Source organism: Miscanthus floridulus, chromosome 1, assembly GCF_019320115.1.
Source record: "Miscanthus floridulus cultivar M001 chromosome 1, ASM1932011v1, whole genome shotgun sequence".
In the NCBI taxonomy this organism is placed as follows: domain Eukaryota; kingdom Viridiplantae; phylum Streptophyta; class Magnoliopsida; order Poales; family Poaceae; genus Miscanthus; species Miscanthus floridulus.
In genome coordinates, this window is record NC_089580.1 from 110,811,820 (window position 1) to 110,829,971 (window position 18,152).

Consider the following 18,152-nt stretch of genomic DNA (forward strand, 5'->3'; position numbering starts at 1 on the left):
TTTTTCAGTACATTTTGAATGTGATAAAAATTTCTCAAATTAATTAATAAATGGCTTTCCATGATTTTTCTAGGCCCATATAATTATCCAAAAATTATGAAAATTGTTTTGCCACTTAGTTATCATATGATGAGTCTTCACAAAAATTTTGAGCTCATTTGGAAGAAATTGATTTATTTCATAATTTGGAATTAAATAATTAATTCATAAAAGCAAATAGTAAACCTTAATGCCTTAGGTTTTGTTTGAATTTTGGATTGAGTGATGACCTTGGGTCATTAGTATAAAATAATTCTTGATACTTAAAGTAATTGTTTGAATTTATAAAAATGTTTAGTTAGTTGTTGGTTTGCAACTATACCGCGAAGGAAAGTTGTATTCAAGTTATTAATTTTTGCATCCTTTGTCAAGCATCATGTTTTATATCGCGCATTATTTTAAACATGGCATTATCACTATGTGTAGTGAACGAAAGCGAGAACGTGGTAGTCAATCAAGTTGTGGAGGAAGTTAATCCGTCTGTTGAGGTCGGATTTGAGATATGTGGAACGTCTCCGGAACCTGATTATTCCAACAATCAAGGCAAGCCCCAGATGCATTTAAACCTACCTTGTGTTTTACAAATTTATATTGCTTTTGCTTTTCAATACTGCATTAAGTGATTAGGAGTTGAGTGAAAACCTAATTGGTGCATTACCAACCTTGTTTTTCAATATCAACCTTGTTACCCGTTTAAATCCGAGAATGCTTATTTATGCTTAGCCATGCTTAGAACGATACAAGTCAGGTGATCACCGGTCACCTGCGAGATATAAATGGTTTCTTGGTTATGACTGGTTATTTATGTGATCATGAGATATGAGCATGTGGAGTAATAAATCTAGACCAGGCGGACTCGGTGTATGGGAGCCACAAGACATGGAGGTCTTGTGAGCGGGTTCTTTCCGCTTGTGTCGATTAAGACACGTCCATTGTTGAATTGCATGAGGTGAGACTTTGTAGTACCAATCACATACTCCGGTAAGCCTTAACTTGGCTATTCTATTACGAGAATGGCTACTCATGCATTGGGAGTGGAGAGATGGCGGGAGTAGCGTGTATCCATGTGGCCAAGGGCTGGATTGGTGGAGTACTATATTCTCGGGTGGCACGGACCCATTCTTGTTTTAGAGGATCTGAGGGTAGGTTGGTATATGTAGGTCGGGGGCCTACATATGTCGTGTGGTTGGGAATCCTGAGCTAGGTTTAATCGGTTTGAATTGTCATTGCTCCTCGGTTATGGAGACTCAACTCACTGTTCATCATCGTAGTTAATAACTAAAACTTGAGGAAGTTTTGAGAAAGAGTTTAATATGAGGTTTCATGATCTCAATATGGATCATGTCAGCTTTATATATGATTGATATGGAGATACAAATGTTGAAAGAAAGAATCTTGTTAGAAAGCTTTTACGCAAAAGAACCTTGTTTATTGCTAAAGCCTTACCTTGAAGCCCTGAGCCTGCATTCCTGAGTCTTATCAGTTTCTATTTCAGTTAAGTCTTGTTGAGTACTTTTGTACTCAGGGTTTGTTAACCCTTGTTGCAGGTGAGCCTCATGCGCAGGTCTGTCTTGGACCATGTTGCATGACTATTGTTCAAATCAATGATAATAAGTAACTGGGTGACCCTTGGGCAGGGTACTTAAATTGCGTGTTTGTTTTATGTTACTAATGCCACTCCACTACTATGGTTTGTAATAATAATCGTACTTAGTTTGTGAAACAACTATTTTATAACTAAGTTATTGTAAGACTTCCGCTATTTCACTCTGATGTATATTAATGAATAAACTATTGTAATACTGCAATGACTCTGTAATGGGATCCTGCTCGGAAATCATGGATGATTCGGGGTTCTTCGAGGACACCTGACAGTCTTCTTAAGTTACTGGGAACATATGCATAATCATCAGAGGTCATTGGACAGTGACAGGTGCATGTGGGCCCTATAATTTAGGAGGTTCTGCCACAGTTATGGTTACTATTGCATGTTACTAATCGATATTCCACATATTTGGCACAGGTTAGTTGCTAATCTAGAGATGAATAGCCATAATTAACTTGGTTACTGAATGATAAAATGTATAGCTCAACTAGTGGCTTTTATGCAAAATTTTGTCAAGCTAGCTCTACCTATAAATCCTTGCATACTCCTTGGTGTCACTTTGTTTCTAGTTTATGGCAGGTAAGTCTAGCTAAGTACATTCGAGTACTCAGGGTTTTCCCACCATGTTGTAGGTGAAGTTCTTGGCTTGCTGAAGATGGTGGCTAACCGTCGGTGGGCTCGGTGACTCTATATTTATTTCTCATCTATATGCTTTTATCAGAGGATGTCACTTATGCTAGCAATGTATTTTGAACTTATATTAATGTAATCATTTGAAAGCTATTTTGTTTTCCCTTAACCGGTTTTGAAACCCAAACTTGTACTATTATTTGTGAACCCATTTGTAATATTATTTCCATTGCAACTCTATGTATGTGATGTGTATTTACTTAATCATGCTATCTTGGCTATGATGTTGATTTGCCGAGGTCCTATGTGACACCCGGCGGACTACTGGGTTTATATAAGTGAAAGTATGTGCGTGTCAACGTGTTCGCGGGGACAGCCGTACTTGATCTTGTATAAATTGGGTGGTTCTATCAGACCCCGCACGTCACCAGATCGGCGACGACCGCAACGTCTATGACACCATTGAGGCCAGGCGCCATGCTCCAGCGTAGTCCTATACCCCTGAGTGATAGGGCAGGGGCTCCATCCCGGATCACTTTGGCCCCCTGGCATTTGGGGCAGTGATCCGAGCGGCCACCTACCCTAGGCATTCTGGTCGCTGAAGCATATCTCCAAGTATGATGATGAGACCAACCTAGACCATTGGCTGGAGGACTACTACCTTGCCATGAAGGCTAGGGGGTTAGACGACGACTTCACCATCTAGTACATACCTCTACTTCTGTCAAGCTCAACCAGAGCTTGGTTCGAGCAGCTCAAGCCCAACAGCATCCACTGCTAGGGTGATCTCCGTGCAGTCTTCATCGACCACTTCCAGGGTACTTACACTCGCTTGGGGAACTCCTAGGATCTCTGCAACTACAAGCAGAGGGCCGACGAGGCCCTCTGGGAGTACATTTAGTGCTTCTCCAAGAAGCGCAATGAGCTCCCAAACATCACCAACACCAACATGATCAACACCTACATCTACGGCATGACCTACAAGGCGCTCATCCACGTGCTCAGCCACGAGACCCCACGCATGACACGGGAGCTCCTAGACATCACCACCCATTATGCCACCAGCGAGGAGGTCGTCCATGCCAACTTTGGTGGGAAAGCCAAGGCTGCCGGCCACCTCAGTGGTGGCGACGGCACCGACGATCCCACCTCGTCCTAGCGATGCCGTGATAGGCGGAATAAGGACCGAAAGCGCCGCGAGAAGGAGATGGTCACCACCACCGACCTTGCCACCTGACCTCAGCCCCTCGGGTGCGCTGCACGACAGGAGCACTTCAAGAAGGTGCTTGAGTCCCTCTGCCCATTCCACAAGGGGCTGGCGAAGCATCTTCTCAAGGATTGTGCCACCATGAAGGGCTAAATTCATAGCAACCTCGGCCAACAGGGCAAGGCAAAGCCTGACCTAAAGGCTACTGACCCAACGTATGATGCCTAGGAGGAAGACAATGAGTTCCCCCAGGGCTGAGTGTTAACTCATGATCTTCGGGGGCTCCTAGGCATATGAATCCCGCTAGCAGCGCCGCATCACCGAGCAGGAGGTGAACACCATGCACGCCCTCGCCGCCCTGACATAGCTTCGGTGGTCCTAGATGGTCATCACCTTTGACCAAGAAGACCATCCCAATCGTGTCCCCCATCTAGGGCGCTACCTGCTCATGGTCAGCCCAATCGTGGGCACCACTCGCCTCACCAAGGTGTTCATGGACGGGGGCAGTGGCCTCAACATACTCTACGCTAGCACCCTTGACAAGATGGGCATCCCTCAGAGCAGCATGTGCCCTAGCAAGGCACCATTCTACGAGACTGTACTATGGAAGGAAGCCGTACCCCTCGAGCGCATCTGACTCAATGTCACCTTTGGCCAGCCAAACAACTTCTACAAGGAGCCACTCACCTTCATGGTCATCGACTTCCCTGATGTCTACCACACCCTCCTCGGTTGACCATGCTTTGCCACATTCATGGCCGTCCCCAACTACACTTACCTCAAGCTCAATATGCTTGGCCCGATGGGGGTCATCACCGTCGAGGGCAGCTTTGAGCAAGCCTACTACTATGAGCAAGACAATGTCACCCAAGCAGCCATGCTCATTGCCCCCTATGCTCCCAATAGCCCTGGCCACGATGCAGGAAGGGTGCTAGTAGAGGAGGCAACCAAGACGGTGGCAGTGCTCAACCAACCAAGCATGGGCAAGGCGGTCAAGACCTCTGGCGATAGTGGTGGCTCGGCTAGCCCCTCCATCCAGGCACTTAGCCCCCTAGAATGTGCTAACCCGATCGAGGTGAGTTCCGACCTTTCCCCATAAGGGAAGGCCATCGCCGAGCCATCTACCTAGAAGTACCGCCTCCCAACCCAAGGCCCGCCTACCGACCTCCTTCGCTAGCCTACCTCTCCAACAACAAAAAACCAAGATAAGTCCTGACCCGATGACCCTCTAGCTACACTTACCTCTATCTACTCTATTCTTTATCTCCCTTGACCTTAGCCATCCCAATGATGGCTTGGCTGCATCACAGGATGGACTAAGCTAACCACTTGCTGACCATTATAAAATAGGATTGCCGCAAAAGGCCCCTGAGCAAGGCAAGGATGGGACAGATGGAGTGGGAGGAGCAGGCGAAAGATCGGCATGGCGCTAATGGAGCGGCCCTGACCATCGTGTTACCAGCTATGTCCTCTTTCCCCTCTCTTGTGTCCATTCCATTTTCTTTGTAGCTATCTGCCTATCTCTAGATCCTTCATCGGATCATTCCACCCCACCGCATGCCGGTCTAGGCCCCCCCAGAAGGGGCATCACCAAGGGTTCAAGGCCATCCCACTAGGCTTCAAGGTCGCCCGAAGCAACTGGAAGTGCGAGGGACGTTCAGGCGGCGAGCCCACATGGCTGCAGGCGGGGCGCCCAAAAGCGCCCCGACCATTATGACAAATGATGTCCGAGTATTGACTTGAGCCGCTCGTGGTTACCCAATGAGGGTGGCAGCGAGCCCCTGAGTACTGACAGATGGGCTTGGGAACTATACGAGTGGCTCAGTCAGGAAGCGAGGATCTCCCCTCTAGGGGACATGACTGGGGCAAGAAATGACCATAAACTTGGGGTTCTGACGGACTTACCCGCTAGCAGCATGGGCGTGGCGATCTTAGCTAACTAGTCCATCATCGTAACCACCTAGCCAAACGAGGGATCAAGTCTCTAAGCATGACTTGAGAGCAAAATGGGAATGGCCCAATTATGATATACGGTGGTAGAAACTATTGCCCTAAGCCTGCATGCACCACCATCCTGACCCTGACCAAGCCTCGATTGGGATCGTGCAGTTTGGTGATAAGCACAGGAGGCCCGGGCACCACCTCCCTGACCCAGAAGTTGGGGACAGATCATCAGCAACAATGACGATGAAGAGGCATGGCAGAGGGGAGAAGCTAGGCACTAGCCACGCCATCTCTCCCACCTTGGCTCTAGCTCTACGTCGACCGATGACCCCCATGGCAAATGAAGTGCTCTTCCGCTAATAAAAGAGGGGAGCCCCAATGATCTACATTGCTGGGGTTCTTTGACCCTCCAGAGAGAGATGGTGGGGAACAAGCATGATGACATGAACATAGCTCCGGTGGTCCCAGATGGTCATCACCTTCTACCAAGAAGACCATCCCGATTGTGTCCCCCATCCAGGGCGCTACCTGCTCATGGTCAGCCCAATCGTGGGCACCACGCGCCTCACCAAGGTGTTGATGGATGGGGGCAGTGGCCTCAACATACTCTATGCTAGCACCCTTGACAAGATGGGCATCCCTCAGAGCATCATGTGCCCTAGCAAGGCACCATTCTACGAGATTGTGCTATGGAAGGAAGCCGTACCCCTCGAGCGCATCCGGCTCAATGTCACCTTTGGCTAGCCAAACAACTTCCACCAGGAGCCACTCACCTTCAAGGTCATCGACTTCCCCGGTGTCTACCACACCCTCCTCGGTTGACCATGCTTTGCCACGTTCATCACCGTCCCTAGCTACACTTACCTCAAGCTCAATATGCTTGGCCCGAAGGGGGTCATCACCGTCGAGGGCAGCTTTGAGCAAGCCTACTACTATGAGCAAGACTGCATCGCCCAAGCAGCCATGCTCGTCGCCCCCTATGCTCCCAATAGCCCTGGCCATGATGCATGAAGGGTGCCAGCGGAGGAGGCAACCAAGACGGTGGTGGTGCTCGACCAACCAAGCATGGGCAAGGCAGTCAAGACCACTAGCGGCAGTGGTGGCTCAGCTGGCCCCTCCATCCAGGCGCTTAGCCCCCTAGAAGGTGCTGACCCGATCGAGGTGAGTTCTGACCTTTCCCCATGAGGGAAGGCCATCGCCGAGCCATCCGCCTAGAAGTACCGCCTCCCAAGCCAAGGCCCGCCTACCGACCTCCTTCGCCAGCCTAGCTCTCCAACAACAAAAAACCAAGATAAGTCCTGACCCCATGACCCTCTAGCTCCACTTACCTCTATCTACTCTATTCTTTATCTCCCTTAACCTTAGCCATCCCAATGATGGCTCGGCTGCATCATAGGATTGACTAAGCTAACCACTTGCTGACCTTTCTAAAACAGGACCACCACAAAAGGCCCCCAAGCAAGGCAAGGATGAGATGGATGGAGCAGGAGGAGCAGGCAAAAGATTGACATGGCGCTAATGGAGCAGCCCCAACCATCGCCTTACCAGCTATGTCCTCTTTCCCCTCTCTTGTGTCCATTCCATTTTCTTTGCAGCTATCTGCCTATCTCTCAATCCTTCATTGGATCGCTCCACCCCACTGCATGCTAGTCTAGGGCCCCCCAGAAGGGGCATCACTAAGGGTTCAAGGCCAGCCCATTGGGCTTCAAGGTTGCCCAAAGCAACTAGAAGTATGAGGGATGTTCAGGAGGCGAGCCCACATGGCTGTAGCCAGGGCGCCCAGAAGCGCCCCAACCATTGTGACAAACGACGTTCGAGTACTGACTTGAGCTGCTCGTGGTTACCCAACAAGGGTGGCAGCGATCCCCCGAGTACTGACAGACAGGCTCGGGAACTATACGAGTGGCTCAGTCGAGAAGCGAAAATCTCCCCTCTAGGGGACATGACCGGGGCAAGGAATGACCATAAACTTGGGGTTCTCACGGACTTACTTGCTAGCAGCATGGGCGCGGTGATCTTGGCCAACGAGGCCATTGTCGTAACCACATAGCCGAATGAGGGATCAAGTCTTTGAGCATGACTTGAGAGCAAAATGGGAATGACCTGATTACGATATATGGTGGTAGAAACTATTGCCCTAAGCCTGCCTGCGCCACCATCCTGACCCCGACCAAGCCTCAATTGGGATCATGTAGTTTGGTGATAAGCGCAGGAGGCCCGGGTACCACCTCCCCAACCCAGAAGTCAGGGACACATCATTAGCAACAACGACAATGAAGAGTCAAGGCGAAGGGGAGAAGCTAGGCACTAGCTATGCCTTCTCTCCCACCCTAGCTCTAGCTCTACGTTGACCAGTGACCCCCATAGTAGACGAAGTGCTCTTCTGCTAATAAAAGAGGGGAGCCCTAGCGATCTACATTGCTGGGGTTCTTTGACCCTCTAGAGAGAGACGGTGGGGAACAAGCATGATGACGTGCATGGTTAGGGAAGCCCTAAGGGAGGCAGCGCACGAGGAAAGGATAGCGTCCCTTGGCACCGACCCTCACCCCCTCCATGTGCCGTCGTGGCCTTCCTTTATAGCCAAAGGCGGTGCACTATGAGCAGCTCTGGTCCCTTTGATCAGCCATCAGCGACTACAAAGGACCCTGGGGAACCAGCTAGGCATCCCTTCAATCCCCGTGGCACACCTCTAGGTGGTTGCATGATGATAGCCGCATAGTAAAGGCGGAGTCAGGGAACCACGGGCGACAAGTCAAGTCCCCGCTCCACTTTCCCCTACGCGTGCCGCCCACTCCGCACACACCTCATCATTGGACTTAGGGGGATCCACCTCCCCCTGGGCCCACTAGCTATCATCAACAGCTTGGATCCACGCACACCAAGTGCCATGGCTCCTCCACCAGATCTGCTCCACATGGCCACAACATCCCATCTCCCAGATGAGACAAGATGGTGTAGGCGTGCGCACTCATCATAACTCCTCCACTAGGCACAATGGCCTAGACACCATCAACCACCTGCGCAAGATGTCAGTGGACGGGACGTGCCCAGAAGCTGGCCCCTTCTCTAGCAAGGAGGCCCCAGAATGGCCTCGGGGGCTACGCTGGCTCCCTAGACGGAGCAGCCCGACCCCCCGATCAACGGGCGCTTAGGTGGCGCATCCCCCAAAAACAAACCAACTCCCCGGAGTTGGGTTAGGAGCCGCTGAGTAGTAGGCCCAATGAGGACCTCTGTCCAACCCTTGGCGTGCTCCCACTTTCACGATTTGTGGCTGTAGAGGGTCGGCCCTAGAAGGCCAGCTTGAGAGGATAAGGACCTATCATCGTAGCCCTCAGAAGGTTGTGGAGCTCTAGGTGATCAGATGGCCTTGAGCTAGAGCCTAGCGCTCTTGATCACCTAGCCCATGGTAGGCTCTAGTCAGAAAGGAGGGCACCCTCAGGCCTATAGTTGGTGACTCTTAGATGAGTCCATTGAGCTCTCGCTCAAGTCAAAGACCCATGCGACAAGGACTCGCAAAGGGATCAACACTGTCTTCGCTCGGCCAAGCACCATCCATCACACTAGAGAAGAAGGCCCCAAGGAGGGCACCACACTCTTGCCAGTGAAAGCCGTCCCTACCAAGGAGAGTTCAGTCACCAGAAGATCGAATTCAGCCCTTCATCACCATCATGCCAGGTGAGGCCACGAAGGGCTCGAGGGCTCCTGATGAGATCCTAACATACAGGTATGTTAAGCCTCAGGTCCAATGGTTCCCTAACAAAGAAGACCCCCTGACCGACCCCTTGAGGATCTCCCGGGGGCTCGGGGGCTATGTCCATCAGGCACGCTCACATGCACCCTCTAGCAAAGAGACTCGGCTAAGCCTAACTCGACCGCTGCTTCTGCCTGGGGCTCAAGGGCTTCCCTGAGCCTTGGGCTCCTGATCTACGGCACCTCCAGGCCTAGCCCTTGGCTCCTACCTAGCTAATGATGCCAGCAAAGGCCCAGGCACAAGAAGACAAGCCCTGAGCTACCGATGCCTCAGGGCTCCCTGGCGTCGCTCCCTAGGCATGCCCCTACCAACTGCTCCTCCAATAGGGTCACGTCCGGGGGGTGACACAAGAAGACAAAACTTCTCGTGGCCTCCAGGGGCTTGGGGGCTTCCGAGCCCGCATGTCAGCCCCTAGAACTAACCTCCTTCGCCACCAAGAAGACTCCAAAAGGTCTCACCTGGGGGAGGCCGGTCCAAGCCAGCACCTTCTAACATGTAGAGTGTCAGAATAGAGCAGTCGGACGATGCCTATGCTTCTTTGGCTCCAAGACACCTTGATAGTCCATGGCGCACCGCTGCAAGCCCCTCCTGGACTCTAGTGCACGTAGACCATAGATTAGAACCCCTAAACTACCTTGTACCCGACCTATCCCATTATATAAGGGATAAGGTTGGACCTAGAGGGGGGAGGATCTGATTCGATCACCAGACACCCTATTCCATTCCTTCAGCCTTTGCTCTGCACTAAGAGCAAGGCAACCTAGAGAGGGCATCGAGAGCCTTTTCTCCACCACATCCCGCCATCTCCTTCCTCTCCGACAAGGAGGAGACTCCACCGGCGTTGAGGCAACCTTACGATTAGCAACGAGATAACCCCCTACCAAACTTCCATCCTTTACACTCTATTGTAACCCCCTAGATTTTAGGTGCTCTTGAGTATAAGGATCATCAGCTGCTGGACATAGGGACCAAATTGGCTCAAACAAGGATAAACCATTGCATTTTCCCTGCATGATTCTTGTGTTCCTAAGTCCACCTGAGCCACCGAAGACCTCATACTCTGACACTAACTCGAACAACATGCTTGTCGTGGTTTCGACTCCGTGACACACAGTTTACATGGTTCACACAATTTACACTATTGGGTCAGGCCTCTAATTAGTAATCGTGAGATAGTAAGATAAAAGATTTTTTCATTCTGATTTTTTTGCATTTTCATACACGGTTTACGCGATTCACACAGAGGATGACAATTGACTTCCCCGAGACATTCAACATCCCCACACCGTAGAACCTTCAAGAACGGAGCAATCATAAAATCCCAAGAGGGTTTTTTGGAACTCACCTTGCTCTGCTCCGATCCCCCTCCCCAGTGCTCTAATTTGCCGTGACGTCGCTCCCCGACCCAAGGATCCATCTTTTGCAGCCATCGTGCGTGTCCTTGTTCCATGGAGAAGCTCCCAAAGGATATGGCTATTGAGATTGCTAGCCACGTTGCTGTGGCTATAGCAAATCCCATGGAAGATCTTGCCAGCCTATAGGCAACCTATTCGCAGATGTGTAGGGTGTGCGGCGATGCCATAGTGGGATGGAGCATACCACGGTGGTAGGTGCTGTTGCGTGGGATCCAACGTTGGACCTGGAACTAGTTCTATGACCACGAGTACCGTGCCAAGCTCATCGCCAGGCTTGCTAGCATTAGCAACCTAGATGCCTGCTTCTACATTGGGATGCGCACCATCTTTGTGGAAGACACCGCGCTCATGCTGCGGCTTGACATGCTTCAATGCTCCACAGGTCCAATAGCGGTGCCAGCAACGACAACATTGCCTGGCGGTGGTTGAGGAAGGTCAAAGGTGATGAAGCAGGCCCGGCGGCGAATGTGACGTAGAAGAATGAGATATGTACATGGCGCCTCTAATAGGGCATGTTCGTGTTGGAGGACTTCGCTGGTCGGTCGACGCTGGGTTAGTCTAGTCCTCTGCCTCCTCTAGCCATGCCAGCGCATCGCCAGGATGAACATCAGTGCGGAGGCGGAGACTATGGCGTCCACACAGGATGGGAAGGTTGGGAGGAGTGGGCTATGTTCTGTAGCGAGGAGTGTCGGATCTGCTATGAGTGTTATAGGTTCTTTAGATCAATGTGGTAGATTATGTGCAGATCAATGTTGATATGTATATATCTAGATGATGGGGATTTGTATGATAAACTCTTTTTTTGTATGATAAACTCTTCATTCTCCTTAATACAATGATATGCCAAGTACGATTATTCCTTTCTAAACTCATTATAGTTACCTTCCTTCCCATATGATGCGGTTCAGATTCCCTTACACATGTTTCCAATTTCTTAATACAAGTTAAGTCATCTCCACCAATAAACATAATTAATATCAATATAAGAAATATAGAAGGCGTATGGTCGCCAACATGGCAGATATGGTGGAGCGTCAGCCAGAGGGCATCCAAGTACCACTGATCTAATTGCGCACATGTACATGTTTCCAATTTCTTAATACAAGTTAAGTCATCTCCACTAATAAACACAATTAATATCATAAGGACAAGAAAACGCTACAACTGAAAAGGCAAACATTACACAATAATAAAGTGATACAAGGAACTCTTTAGGCCTTTGCCTCTCTATCTCTTAAACTGAGGAAGTTCCTTCAAGACCAATGACTTTCATATGAATAGCCCGACGATGACTAGAGCGTCATATGCCATTGGTTGGAGTCACTACGGGCTGCTGCTCATTCTCTACCTCTGCCTGCAATTCAAAAAACTCAATGCCTCTATCTCCCTCGTGCTCATGATGTTTGGCCGCTTGTGCTGCTCTTAGTGTCATTCTTGTTGTCCTTAACAATTGGGACTTCTTGCTCTTTTTAACCACTATGGCCTTTCCTTTGAGTTTCTTGTCCTTTTGAGGGGGTCCTCCTTTTCATTTTGATTGATTGCAGCTGCAAAAGTTTACAAAGATAGACACAGTTATAAATAAGCCAGTGGTGAAACCTGGGCAGCAAAAATGAGGTCTATCGTAGTGACCATAAATAACAACTAAAGTATATGAAATTATGAAACATACCAAAAATAAAAACACAATCCAAAATATATAGTGAATTACAAACAATAGTTTCATATTTACCTCAACTTGCGCTTTGGAAGCATGTAACTTCTTTGGAGGGCATTCTGCTTCTGTTTGTATAGAACTTGAATTTTTGGAACTAGAACAAGCTTCTGCACCATCACCAACCCTAGAGCGCTTATTTTTCTTACATGAGTATTGAAGAAGAGCTAATGATCGAGTCACTTTAAGCCCATTTAGAGCATCAGTTGCAGACTTCAATTGCTAATCTTCGATAGTTATCACTGAACTGTGAAGAGCTAACTACTATATGGGTGGGTTGAGAGAAGGCTGCAAAGATCCTTACAGCCGGTCTCTAAGCGAACCCCCTTAATCGCAAAACTTCCACTAGCACCTAGATCAAGCAGCCCCCACTATGCCTTGATGCCAGTAGTACCCAATCTTGAAGGCCTTCTCCCAACGCCGCCGCTGTCGTAGGAGGAGTTGGAGAAGGAGTGCCACGACGATGAAGAAAATATAGATGGTTGGCTCAAGAGTTTTGTCTGTATCTATCTGTATCTAAGGAGGAAGGAGTGTGTGGATTGCCAAGAAGCGCATCCAGCCCCGGCTTAAATAGGCCAACCTTAAAGATGGGAAGCAAAGAGGAGCAGTTAATATAAGCATCAGGGAAGATGAGGCATACTCCATAGGAAAGTAGTAATGGTGATGCAACTATGTTGTGGGTAGTTGGAAAATGGAGAAATAACTCATGCTGAATTTACTACCGCCAGTACACCAAATGGTCATGTAGGGCCAATAGCCATAATGCCTATCCTAGTCGGCTCGGCGTTCCAAATGACGGTGGAATTCAACCCCACTACCACCACCGCATTGATGGCTTTCACTTGCCGGTTTCATTCCTCAGGAGGCCTCCCTATCAGTCCAACTGACGGTGGAAGTATCACATCGACACTTTTATCGCTACGACAATGAAAGTGGCGATAGTGATAAGTCAATCTGTAGTAGTGATAATGCATCATGACAAGGAGTGACATTGGCCATATATAAACACCAACTTAAGATTACCATCCATGTCTCAACTTACAACAATACAAGGATACATTTTATGAGTGCAATTGCATATGCTTCTACGCATACTTCAGACAAGAGATCGAAGCACATGTTGTTTTTAGTTCTTACAAAAGTGCACTCTCGAGTCTCACAATGATACAACAAGCTAACACTTCAAAAGAGTTTTTAAAAGTAGGGTGTGCCGAACTTGCAATTACATAACATCATAGTGATTACACTCCGCTCATGTCTTCAGAAGGAGATATGTTTAGTGTTGGAGTTGGCACGTCATACAGTGGCCTTCGGAAGTTCATTGGGAAAAGGTTATTCGAGAGTTGGTTGGTTGCTGGGTCACCATCACATCCAAGGGCTTCGGGGTGAAGAAGATGCACTAGTGGATCTCCAAGCAAGTCAGCTAGCATGTAGGTAGTATGGGCCATGTGCCTAACTAGAAGTCCTACTGACATCCTTGAGGGTCGTGTCCACTTTGAGGGACTCTAACTCCTTGAGCCTCTAGGTAGCGGTAAGGATACTCAGTCACTTCACACATCGTTCCCTTGAGGATAATAGAGAATAGTGTTGGGCACTATAGTCATCCTCACATATGGCTCCACTCAATACTGTAAATTGATAAACCTTGACCGAGTAGTCCATAGCTTAGCTTCCATACAACGGATCATGTGTGCCTGGCACATCACCAACTCCGTCATCCTCTTCTCATATAGAGGCATGCTGCATAGAGAACTTGAAAACTCCATTCATCTCTATCCTTTCTGGGAAATGCTGAAATGGTGGCTCACTTAGGGTAATGAGTGCCTCTCTCAACATGGCAATGGCATGATAAGCCAAGACTTGAATTGCCATATTGATTGAAGTACCCTTTCCCCAAGCAAGGTGATCAGTCTCTTCTCTTGGGTCACAATGGTGACTTGGTATGCGGACCTTGTAGGTGTAGTCAATCATTCTATGGCCAACTCCTAGGGCATATACTACATGCTCTAGGTGATATGAGTAGTTGGCTCTCCACATCACCTCATTGAGCAAGGTCAGAAAACCTTCAATGTTCTCCCCATGGGTAGCCATCACCAAACGTCCCAACTCCATCTAGCGATGTAGATAAGGCAAGTTAGAACATTTTTTATTGGAAAACTCAACTCGTGCAGAAAGGGATGGGTTTAGCTCTAACATAGACAAGAATTAAGTAACTATAATAAGTGACAACCTTAGCACTCAAGTTTAGGTTTTGTTCCAAAAATTTCATGGTTAGTGAGGCAAAATTTTTGTTGCCTACGATCCACAACTCAAGACAAAGTTGTAACGATTCTCGATCGTCTCGAACTATGCTTCGATACCCCCGCACGACCTAGCCCCCTGCTGTTAGGATCAACGCCCTCTTAAGTGAGTACCAAGATGATAATCCACCAGGGATTATTAAGTTGGACACATCCCTTAACAGGTCATCCTGGTACACCCCCACTAGATGTACTCGGGCCGGCCTCATCCAAGATCAGTTCAAGAGAGAGAATACATCACAACCATGATTAAGTTACATCATAGTTCAAAGCATTAAGGTTTACAAGTTTTGGTTCACACACTTAGTTCATAACATGATCACACAGTCTACATCGAAGTCTAGCAGGAGTCTTTTAACATAACATAGTTTCATGATAACTAATACACGTGTGTGCCACATCCATGTATCTATGGAACATGGAATCATTCACCACTCCTGATCCGGTGAGGGGTCTAGAGCGTAGAAGAATCCATGGACGGGAGCTACGGTACCTGCAAAACCTAAGATCCAATAGGGTGAGTACTCAAATGTACTCCATAGGTCTTACCCAATATAATAAATAAGGATTATGCAATTTGGGTAGTAGCAAGGAATGTGTATCATTTGCATAAAAGCATTTATACCAGAAGTAAAGGTGATCTATGACGTAGCAGTAGGAAAGCGTAGCATAGGTAATTAGTGTAAGCATTTAGCCGATTGGAGCCCGATCTTCCATGAGTCCTGATTTCCAAACCCAACTCTAGTCCGTATCTAGAAGTTAGAACTTATTGCTTTCAAAAGTAAATTCTACAAAGGGGTATAAGTTAACCCCACTCGAAACAAGGGACATCGCTCATAAGACTCGTCGGTACATAAGGGATAGCTCAATGTTTCAACCTTTCCCTAACTTGGCCAAGATGTTCAACGAAAGGTTTGGCTTAGTCCCCGGTCATTGTCATGGACTTGGACATTCCTGACCGACGCAACCCCCTTGCCAGTTTTGCGAACAAAATGGTCAAAATCAATTACTTGGCTTGTCACCCCCATTGGCGACAAGTGGTCTGTACAATTTTATGTTCTTACTCACTACCATGGATGCACGGTCCTTAATCGGTAAGCAAGCTATGTCATCCAAGAATCGCCCTTCTTGCCATGACCATACCCCTTGCCTACCATTACCCTTTCTGTAACAACCCAAAAATCCACACACTAAAAATACCAACTACAAAATTTTTCCTAGAACTTCCATGTGATGATGAGTGTCATGTATACTAACCCAACCTAAGAGATGCATTAGGTCTAACCCCAACCCAAGCTAACACATAAGCATGTCATGTCATTTGTTAATTGTGTTTATTTAAATGATAACAAATAAAGTGTTGCATACCTTGATTATTCAAAATGTGATTTGGATTTCCATTGAGTTATGATATGTTTAAACGAATATGGTGTACCAATCTGGAAACCAATTTAAAAATCAAAATGGAATTCAAATAAAGAAGAAGGAAAGAAAAGCAGAAAAGAAAAGAAAAGAAGAGAAGGCCTCGCAGCCTAGGCTGCTTGGCCTACTCGACCCACGCCCGCCAGCCCAACCGGCCTGCCAATCCCCTTTTCCATCTTCCTAGCACGCGCGCGCGGCCCACGAGCCGGCCCAGCGTGTCGCCCACGCCCGTGCACCCGTCTGCCTCGCTCGTAGCCACTGTCCGCTGGACCCCGCATGTCAGCCACCCCCGTCTATAGTGTCGTCTTCCTCACCCACGCCGCAACCGCCTATGTGACCGGCGCCCGACATCAGTGGCAGGGGTGGGCCAGGGGGTCACGCCTGGGGCATGACCCTGTCCCCCTTGCGCCACGCCCACGCAACCCCGCACCACTGTCTGATGCGATGCACACGCCTCCACCGCACGATGCCATCCGCAATGGGAGGCATGGTGCTCGGCTATAAAGCCAGCCCGCAAGCCGCTCACGCCCAGCGCCTTAGCCTCTCCCTTAGCCTCTGCCCCAGCTTGGTGGCCCAGTAGCTGCACCACACTGAGAGTAGAGGGCCGAGAAGGAGATCGTGAGAGGAGGATCGGAGCCCCCGCGCACTGCCGAAGTCACCGAAGCCGAGGGCGACGCCGTCGTCGTCATCATGGTCACGGGTCGGCACTGCACGGCACTGCTTCTGGAGCTACATGACCGCAACTCATCACTGCACCGCCATCCTTTCTTCCACAGCACCCATGGTGAGCCCCCGATTTTCCCCTGCCGCCGCCGGACCTTGCTACTCCGGCCATGGCGCTCCATATCGTGAGCGCATAGGCCAAGGCCATCCCCGGCCTCTAGGCACACCAGCACAGCACACTCATGTTGACCATGACCATCCCTGGGCCCTTGGACGCCGTAGACCTCTCCAAGTTCCCCGGACGCCGTAGCCGAGCACGCATGCTACGCTCACCACGCCGCCGTCATGGTGCAGCCACCACCGGAGCACTAGACCACCACTGGAGCACCAGACCACCATGCCGAGCACCAGACCACCACCGGAGCACCAGACCACCGTGCCGAGCACCAAACCACCGGTCCGAGCACCCGACCACCGGTCCGAGCACCAGACCACCGTGCCGAGCACCAGACCACCGGTCTGAGCACCCAACCACCGATCAGAGCACCGACCACCGTGGCCAGTACCGATCGGAGCACCTGGCGCCTCCTTGACTCGCCCGTCCCGTTCGTTGAAGCCACGGGTAACTCACGCGCACGCCGTGACCACCCCGCTGGAACCCCGTAGTGACCCACGCGCCTCGCCATCGTCACCATGTCGTCATGGCCGCCGGGAAGACCCTACTGGCCACCTTGAAACTGAAGCCCCACCTTGAGCCTAGGACGCTTTCACCGTGCACCCACGGATCCGCTGACGCCCACGTCTGCCCAGTCGAGCCATTGGAGAGCCTACAAATGCGACCTCGCCACCGACGAGCACTGTCGAGCCACCGTTCACCGTGGCCAGTGCCTTGGTGAGCCCCGACCACCACCTAGCCCCCACCATCGCAGTCGCCGTAGCCTGGGGTAGCCTTTCCCCTCCCTAATTGGGCACCAGCATCGCCACAAAGGCTCACAGCCAGCTCACCACTGGCAGGAGCACCATCGCAGGAGAAAAATAGGGGAACACCCCCTCGCCGGCCACCCGCATGTAAACCTGGTGCACGTGAACCACAGACAGAGGAAGAGAGGGGTGGACGCGGCTCACCGGAAGAAGACGCGGTCCACCGTAGACCGGCGCATCTGTCCACCGTGGACCGTGAACTGTGGACCACAGCCCAGTGGAGGCCCATGGCCATGACGTGGCTGCGCCACAGCATGCCACGTGTTTGGCCCAGCCTGGCCCAGACCGGCCCAACCCGAAGCCCGTTTGAGACCCGACCGTGTTGACCGCTGACTGGTCAACGTTGACCATTGACCTGGCCCCACATGTCAATGACACGGACATTTTGGACCCACACGACTGGCGCTGACGTCATGCTGATGTCACACGGGACCCACATGTCAGCAGCCCACGCAGCCAGGGTGATGTCATGCTGACATCACG